Genomic DNA, 9,701 nt, shown 5'->3' on the forward strand with positions numbered 1-9,701 from the left:
TGTTAGGGGTCTTTGCTCAAGGACCCCTACTGGTAAGGTAGGTACTATCCAGGATTCAAACCCCATCTCCCATGTCAAAGGGCGGAGCTCTAACCACTACTCTATCCAGCTGCTACATATATATATATGTGTGTGTATATATATATATATATATCCGTGTGTTTGTGTCTGTGTGTATTGTGTGTATGTGTATATGTGTATGTGTGTGTGTGTATGTATATATATATACTATATACTATATACTATTTATTTATATATTTATTAAATATATAATTTGTGTGGGCTAACTTTATACATGTTAATTATACCATTTATTATTTTCAGAATGTTATGTTATATAAACGTAGGCCTGGGAAGAAATATACATGTAACTTCATTTCTATTGTATAGAGTAAAATATGCTTACAGAAATAAAATAAATAATATTTATAAATATTTATATTGGAGAGGATGTTGCCTTAAGAAAAGGATTCACCCTAGAAACTAGCAATAAAAAAGAACACAAGCAGAGAAGCTGGCTAGGCATTAAGGACAAATATGTGTTTGGAACTCTTAAATAAGGCCAGAGTTTCTGTAAAAATAATTATAGGTGACATTTTAGTTTCCAGGATATGACCGACACCAATGAATTTTAAATGAAAGGACTGAGAATTCTTTAGAAATGAGTGTCAAAGATTCAGCAGCCAGAAAATGGTTCATTGTTAGCTGTTTTTAATAATATCTCCCAAAGGTCAAAAATCAATCAGTTTGTCACATGGAATGATCTGAATTGGAGTTTCGTAAGGAATACGGCACTATAAGGAATATTACATTTTTTTGCCAATGAAAACTGAAAATTGGATAGACCTGATCAAGAACTGAGTTAAAATCAGTAACATTATACCAAAGTGAAATGAATATGTCTGAATAATTATGTCAGTGATTACATTTTGTTCAGTGGCTTATTCTAATAGGAACCTACTTTCCTTGGTTATATATGAAATGTATTATTATTATATTCACAACAACGTGAAATCACAGCTGCCAGTTCTTTAGCTGGCACTGGCCTTCATTTGCACTGAGTTCTTCCCAAGAACCTAGGATGTCGTAGTGTATCAGTGTAGTATATGTGTGGATCCAAGCAATGTGGCCTTTTGTAATTGACAGATGGAAATTTTGTCAATGCACAGATTTTCTAAGTGCTGTTCAAGGTTTTTTGGTATGGCACCCAGTGTGCCAATAACCACTGGGACTACCATGGCCGGTTTATGCCATAATCTTTCAACTGCAGTTTTCAGTTCTTGATACTTTGTGATCTTCTCCAATTCTTCTTGACTTCTATTCTACTATCCCCTGGTCTTGCCACATCAATTATCCACACTTTCATCTTTTCAACCACAGTTAAATCTTAACTTAAATAAATGTTATTTATTTTATATTAAATATTATCTTAAATAATCATTATCATTATCATTATCTATCTCAAGTCAGCAAACATATCTAATACTCCTGCCTGCAATGTTCCCCTATTCCCCACAACAACAACCCAGTGAGGTGGGTTGGGCTGAGAGAGAGCACCTGGTCCAAAGTCACCCATCTGGCTTTCATGCCTAAGGGAGACCTAGAACTCCCTGGCTGAAACAGGCAGCTATAATGCTGGTGAGTAAGGAGTTGGCAAATGTGGTGCTAAGGCAATGTGGGTTCAGCCTTCTTTCCCTAGCAATCTTAGCTATGTTGACATTTCGAGGGTTCAGGGAAAGCTTATGTATGCATTGAAATCCACCTACCTGTGAGAGTGCAACCCTCAAACCCATCTAGCATGGGTAGGGGCCAAAAGGGTTGCCTACCTCTGCCTTAGAATGTAATTGCCAGATAATTTAATTTAATGTTTAAAGAACTTATATGGCCACCTATCTGATATAATGATTCTAGGTGGCTCAGAACAATCAAGACAAACAGAAGTAGAAACAAAACCACCCTTCCCACCAGGTGCCAGACCAAACAGTCTCCTAGCTCAAGCCCCATCCTAGCCAAATCCTTGGAAGAAGAGCCAAGTCTTCATGGCCTTCCAGAAGGCTAAAAGGGTAGAGGTCCCTCAAACCTTAATTATTCAGAGAAATCACAGTCACTCTAAAGCCACATTTGATTGCAATGCAATTTTTTAAAGTGGGGTGAAGTGGTAGTTTTTTTAAAGTGGTAGTTTGTTTTGTTTTGTTTTTGAATTGAATGTAATCATCACTGAGACTACCTTCCACGCTTACAAAGAGTTTTCTGCAAAATACTTCTGAAAGAATATAAAGTTGAAATCACACTGGAGTCAATCAAATCTATGTAAATTTTCACACTGAATAAATGGCACATAGATCACACCACTTTGATTTATGAACATGTGACAATAACTACTTCATTTCAGAATAAATACAGGGTGAGATCCTTTGTGATCAGAATACAAGAATAGTTTCTTGGCTTTTTAATTAAATTACCTCCACAGTAAATTCCTACTGCAGGAATCTGAGAGTGGTAACATCAACAGTTCCAAGTTGTTACAGTTTTTGTGATGTCTTAGTTTCTTTCTTTTCTTTTCTTCTTAAATAACCTGGCATCTATAGAAATATAAATAGATACTGTTTTTAAGAAATGCAGTTCTACATTCAAAAATCACAGCTTGTACTGCCTGGACAGGTGAAAATGTGTAGTAAAAGAGATAATGAAACTTTGTGCCAAGGTGGTAACGTATGTTCTGTTGCCCATGGGAAACAACAAGGAGGCTGTAAATTAAATAACGACTTTTGTGATGGCTTGCAAACTAAATTTAAATATTCCACTAAAATGAATAAACATCCTCTTACAAAAGAAAGTTTTGCCAGTGAAAAATATAGGAAGAAATGCATGCATTTAACATCTGAAGTAGAAAGTAGTATTATAAGCTTTAAGCACCCCATCTTAGGGTGGGGGAAATGATCATAGTGAGGGTGGCTCCATACCTCTGCTGCTTTCATTCACCAATTCATCAAAATCCCTGATCACTGTCAAACCTGCTGATTTGAAATGCTGAGAAAAAGAAACCAAAATCATTGCTCCACCCAAGCTACCACAGGTTTTGCACAGCTACCACAGTTATCAATATCCCCTCACCCCTACACCATCCAAAAGAGAAATAAAATAAATTATTTGTATATACATGCAGATATTCTCAGCTTCACTTCCTATTGTGTGCCTTTTTTAGTTACAGTATTTGCAAAGAAAACAAAATCTCAGCAGTTCCTCTTAGGAAGAAAGCTATTTTTCCCATTAAAAGTCCTGAAACCCAAGAGCCATGAGGCAAATAGGGAAAAGGATTGCCCACAATCTTCGCATAGCTGAAGTATGGCATAAAAAAGAAAGAGAAAGAGGAGAAGCTAGATTTTCTATGGCAGTGTTTCTCAACCTTCACTACTTTAAGATGTGTGGACTTCTCCAGCCAGCAAGGCTGGCTGGGGAATTCTGGGAGTTGGTTTCCATATATCTTAAAGTGGCCAAAGTTGAGAAACACTGTTCTATGGCTTCAAATACAGTGCAGCTGAACCAGAAATAAACTGGCCCAGTTCTCAAATAATGTAGATATCATAGGATCACAGAGGTCCAGAGGTGCCTCCGAACTGGTGAAGAGTTCTCTTGTGGAAGTCTTGAGAATCAGGTTATCATGAGTCAATCTATAAGAGAACCTCATTAAGATAAAAACCAGCAAGCAAATATAAATTTCTCTAGCTAATATAAAAATGGATATGTTTGATGGCACTGTTGTTCTAAATTCTAGTAAACAGGGGTGGCATCTTTTTGGGTGGTGTTGAATTTTCTGCAAATAGTGGAAATATAGCTCAGAGTGGCATATACTTTCTGAGGTCCATCTGGTCTTGAGGCTCAGAGCACTTTCTGTGAGCTTTACCTGCATTGTTAGCTTTGACCTTGCTTAGATGGGGATGAACTGGCTAGAGTGTTCAATGTGCTAATAATTTCTAGGTTGGATTACTGCAATTAATTATATGTGAGGCTCACCTGAAAATGATTCAGGAGCTTCAACTAGCACAGTTAGTATCTGAGAGAAAAGGTCATTGGAAGAAGTCCTTCTCTTTGTTCCTTTGAAAAGTTAAGTTTATTAAGTTACCTGAAGGATAGAATATCTTCTCTGTCTCAGCTATGGAATCCCAACATGTGGGAGGCATGGTTGTCACCAGTGCTATATTCTTTTCTAGTCTGCTTGTAAATATCATTTGCACAAGCATTAAAAAAACATAAATGCCTAATTTTTATATTTAAAACTGTATTTTAACAACAGATCAATTCAGTGTTAAGGCTTCACTGAGAAGTACTAAAAATTAGTGCTAATGTAATATAATAGAAGACTAGACTTTCCACAAACTGACCAGTCAAAAACCACCAGGCCATGTTGCCAAGACCCTTTAACCCACTGGGTACATCTTGGTATGTCCACATCCAAGGACAAGGACTAGTGAGAATGCCCTTGCACAATGCTTCTCCATAGAAGGACATGAGAAACTTCTGCCCAACCAAAGGCTTATCCAGAAGTCCAAGGCAAGAATAGATACTTCTGCTATTGAATCAGAAAGCAAGACTGGGCAGAAACTATAAGGGAGAAGTCTAGAAGACTAGAGTTAGAAGAGGGGCTAGTGTGCTTGAGGGATGGAAGAAGTGGCAATAGATTGAAAGTGGAAAAGAGGAAGATAAAGTAGCTAACCTGGAGGCTACTCATTGGGATCTTCCATATTATTGTTATTGTTATTATTAAAATTTATATGCTGCCCCACTCCCAGCAGCTCTGGGCAGAGTTACAAATTGTTAAACACATTTGAAAACAAGGAAACGACACACAAAAAAAGAACAAAGATTCTGGGCAGAGATAATAAACCCAGACGGAACAAAGAAAAAGATGAAAAGGGGTCTTCAATCACGCTTGCCAAAGGCCTGGGTGAAAAACCTGGTCTTCAGGGCCCTTTGAAACACCAGCAGGGTGGAGTCCATTCAGATCTCTGGTGGAACCTAATTCCAGAGGGCAGGCAATAGCCTACCAATTGCCCTGTCATGGAGGAAGGACCTTGAGAGGTTAAGCCAACAGAGCCAAAGTCAGGAGGAGTCTGGCAGCACCTTTTCAGACTAACAAATGTTCTTAAAAGGCATAACCAGTCATGAACAACAGCTCACTTCAAATGGCTAGACTGAAGTAGGATTTAAATTGGAATGGGGGTTAGGGAGATATGGAAGGTGGAAGACAGGGTGGTTATGCAGGTGAAGGTTACACCTTTCTAATTTATGTGACATCAGCAATCTCACACTCAATTCTGCTGACCTTTCTTTTTTAAAATGCTACATCACCCTAGCCACTCAGTTGCATCGGATGAAGTGAGCTGTAGCTCCTGAAAGTTTATGCCTTTTCATTTTGAAAAATCACATCCCTTCCTGAATGTTTGATGGCACCTATCCCATCTCAATAATCAAAAGTGGCCGATATGTGAAGTGGTGTGCCATGAGCCATGCAAGTTTTTGTGTTTTTCTTCTGATTACGATTATTTTTATTTTGATTCAGTAGACTCAGAACAGTCTGCTTTCCAGTGATGTTACCAGAACAGAGAAATAAGCCAAATGTTGAATCTTACATTTATTCACCCTTTTCTGTAGGTAGCAATGACCCACAGTGTTCCCAATGTTTCTCTGCTAGAATGTGTACTTACAAGACTACCTACAATTTGAAACATTTATAAATAAATCACCCTTTCATCATATTTTGAAGAATGCCCTTCTAAGCAGGGCAGGTTTGTAACAGGCAACTGCTGATTAGATTCCTTCTTCATGTTTGATGAAAATACATTACCTGGATATTTTTGACAAATATTCTGAGATGACATATTAGACCAGCAAGCAATGATCTTAAAATATACTTTAGCTAGAATTATGGGAAAATATTCACACTTCCAGCAGAACTGTCAAAAATCCTATTTTTATCACATTTATTTAAAAGAAAAAGGGGTTGACAGTTGCTTGACAGTTTCTTGTTCTACATTTGCATGCATAAGATATTGGCACTTTGCTATCTGCAGAAGTATCTGAACATTAATGAACTGACCTAAATTTCTATTTGTTAATCACAAAGGTAGTTTAAATTCCTTAAATTTATTAACATATTTGAAAATAAAGCAGAAAAGTTTGTAGAATACGTGAGAGCTTAACCACTAGCTCATAGTTTTTATTCCAAGAGCCCAGGGACAGTTTCCAATTAGCATCAAGTTAGCCTCAGCTAATTCAGTAAAACAGGCAAGTGGCTTTAAAGAGATTGTATGTTCAGTAACTGATTTAATACCTTTCTAAGTTTTAATTTAAGTTCATTATTTTGCTTTCTTCTCCTTCCTTCACCACCCCATTCTGTCCTATCTTTTTGTCAACATCTTATTACTTAGGTCAAAAGATGTTGCCAAGTCTACATATATTGCTGTGCTGTACCCCAGCAAAAGTGATTGTCCTGTCCAAGACATATCAAAATGCAAATCCCGAGTCTCTTAAAAAGTCTAAGTTGTTCTATTGTCTGTCTGTCTGTCTGTCTATCATCTATCTGGTGTCTCCAAAGGCAGAACATAGAAGAAATTCTAGTACTAGGTGAAAAATTCTTACTATTATTTTAATATATATTGTATCCCGCCTCTGCTGCAGTTCTCTTTTAATATAAATTCAATTCTGCTTACTTTATAACTCTTACAGTGGTATGCGATTTAATTTCTTTTAAAGTGTTATTTTTAAAATCTGTGACTCAGAATAAAAAGGTCCAGGGGAACTGTTAGCTCTGTATTGCGAGTAGCATGTGACAGTTTTGACTTTATAAGACTACCAATACCCAGGGAGCAATAAGTTTGGAACTTTGCCTTAAATAAGTCTGGTGCTGAAACTGACAACCTGAGCTATGACCTATTGAATCTGAGGACTCCAAGTTAGATCCCTGCACCACAGCCTTTTGTCATTTATCAACTAATCATTTTATATTGCAATTGTTTTGCAATTACTCCTTATTTGGATCTTGTTTTATTTTATTTAATGAGCTGTAGATGTAATAACTGTCATTAATGTGAAAAATTAAAGTTGTTAATTAATGTAGCCAGTAGTCAGCATATTTGCAATTATTTCTATATCCATGTAGAATGTCTGCTAGAGAACAGATGGATGGATAAAGAAAACTTGAGCATATCAAACTATACGATGTTGACAAAGTTTAAACTCCATCATGGAATTTCTGCTGGGCAATCTTTTAAAGGGATACAGGTCTCTCTATGCTAGGGTCTTCTAAGCCAGGCTGACCTCAGTACAAGTTCATTCTTAAACATTATGATGTTTCCTTTAGCTGATAGCACATTATGAACTACACACTGCAGCATTCTTCCAAACACCGTTTTTCTAGCCAATACACAACCATGGATGCACTTTTGTATTCTTTTCAAGCCAATAGCATGTTGGGAAGGAATTCTACTATATAAAAGATCTTGTGAATGTCCACCAGCAGATAACTCTGAAAACTGAATGGAATGTGACCAGATTTGCAGCCCTATGTTTCTTAGTGCACACAAATACATATTCATCTGTCCTGATTACACCTGCACACACAGAAATGTCAACTCAGGCAACGCATATACCTACTTCCTAGTTAGTCCCTTTAAAGGAAGTACACCCAAGTTCAGCATCTTACTTCATTAGACAGAAGAAAATAGAGACTCTTCTTATAGCCATTGCTGATAGAGGGATGTCAGCCTTACAAGGCAGACCACACCAAGAAACAGACTCCACGGAAGACTAAAAACTAATTTTATTTAGGTTGGCTATAGTAACATTATCATACAAGTCTGATTGTTCTCCTCCTCCCTCTTTTATATCCATATGAATTAGGTAGGCGTCTGTGATGTTTTTATAATCCCCATTGTTTGGCCTTTGGATCTCTCCATCAAGATCATCCTCTTTACTTTCTACATGGGGCTAGAAAGAAAGCTGTGTTTTGTGTGCTTTCCCTACCTAAGCAATGTTGGAAAGAGGTAGTGTATATGCACTGGAACTGTACCTGAGATAGCTAGGCTCACTTACAAATCATTCTGTTCTATTCCTAGCCATTCCTCAGGCAAGTCATAAGCTCACGGGGTTCAGAATTCTGCTATAGATGGGATGCAATTCATTAGTGTTGTTGATTTTGCATTTCTATCATTAGTTGTCTGCCAAAAGACCATGCAGTGGGAAGGTAATACTCCATTGATTAAATGAGCAAATCTCCCTAGAGGAGAAAACCTATCTATCTATCTATCTATCTATCTATCTATCTATCTATCTATCTATCTATCTATCTATCTATCTATCTATCTATCTATCAAAGGAAGTATGGGAGGAAGAAGCCTGAAAGAGTTGCACTGATTTCAGCAGTTTGGATCCTAGAGGTTTTCTGGGGTGGGGTTTTGGTATGGGCATCATAAGGTTACTCTTATGCCTCTGCAATCATTCTTTCTCTGGAACTTGGTACTGGAAGCCAAGGTGTTATCTTAAATATTTAGGATTTACTGCAGACACAATCTTATTTAATACAAAGAGCAGATTCTGAAAAGCTAAGAATCTGGGAGGGGGGGGTGTATGCATGTGAGGGTATTTGTGTGTACATAAAGTACAATATGCATAATTATATAGGCAACCCAATCAACACAGATTTGAGGCTTTATAAACTTTCATAAGCCAGTGTGGTATAATGGTTAAGGTGATAGAATAGGACAGGGGAGAAATAGGTTTTGGTTCTTCCTTAGAAGGACTTTTAACAATTTATTACAACCCCAACTGGGTGACTTTGAGACAATCATTCATGCTCAGCCTGAGTCTGGAAAGTAAAAAAAATAGCTATCAACCTGCACTAAACTAGCATGGTAGATTATGGTCCATAAGCTTCAAAGAAGAATTCTTCATCGACACACACACACACACACACTTGCACATGCATATAAACAGATATCCCAAGATGTAAATTTTAAGCTTCTTTCTCCTTTTCATTTGTTTTTTTTTTAATTTAGTTATAATTAAAAAGTGGAGAAACAATAGACAAAACTTAAATAAAAACAGCAAGAATCAAAAACAGAACTAAAGCAAAGCAAACAAGCAAAAGAAAAAGAGAAGGGAATGAAACCCGAGGCATCTGCACCAATGGTCATGGGCTTCAATATGGCACACAACCAGGCAATCAAAACCCAATTGATGGGCTTTCAATGCATGCACATAAAGGGGCAGGGCTTTGACTACCTGGTTGTATCTGCCATTTTGAAGCTCGTGGCCATCACTACAAATGCTCCTGAATGATGCTTTTATAATAAATCTTTGCCCAAGAAAATTCATATCTTAAATATGTAAACCTTGACCACATAGAATCAAAATAATTAGATTTTCTAAGACTCTGACAAAGTCAATTCATATGTAGAAAGTGGAGACGTCTCTTCAGTCCCATTCTTTTATAATGGACTGCTTGCAGTCCTTTTCTCATGCTGGCCAGTAAGTTCCCTTGGCTTTTGTTTGCCAAACAATCCTTTCTAGTATCATTATGTCCCTTCCCAGTCCCTTTGTTTCCTGTCTGGCCAGCTCCAACCCTCACAGTGGGACCACACTTTGAAGAATATGCCAGGCCCAGGAAATTTGTGACACTTGGTCGTTATGGACCAGTTCCTTGG

This window comes from Candoia aspera, chromosome 3 (genome assembly GCF_035149785.1).
Source record: "Candoia aspera isolate rCanAsp1 chromosome 3, rCanAsp1.hap2, whole genome shotgun sequence".
Classification (NCBI taxonomy): Eukaryota; Metazoa; Chordata; class Lepidosauria; order Squamata; family Boidae; genus Candoia; species Candoia aspera.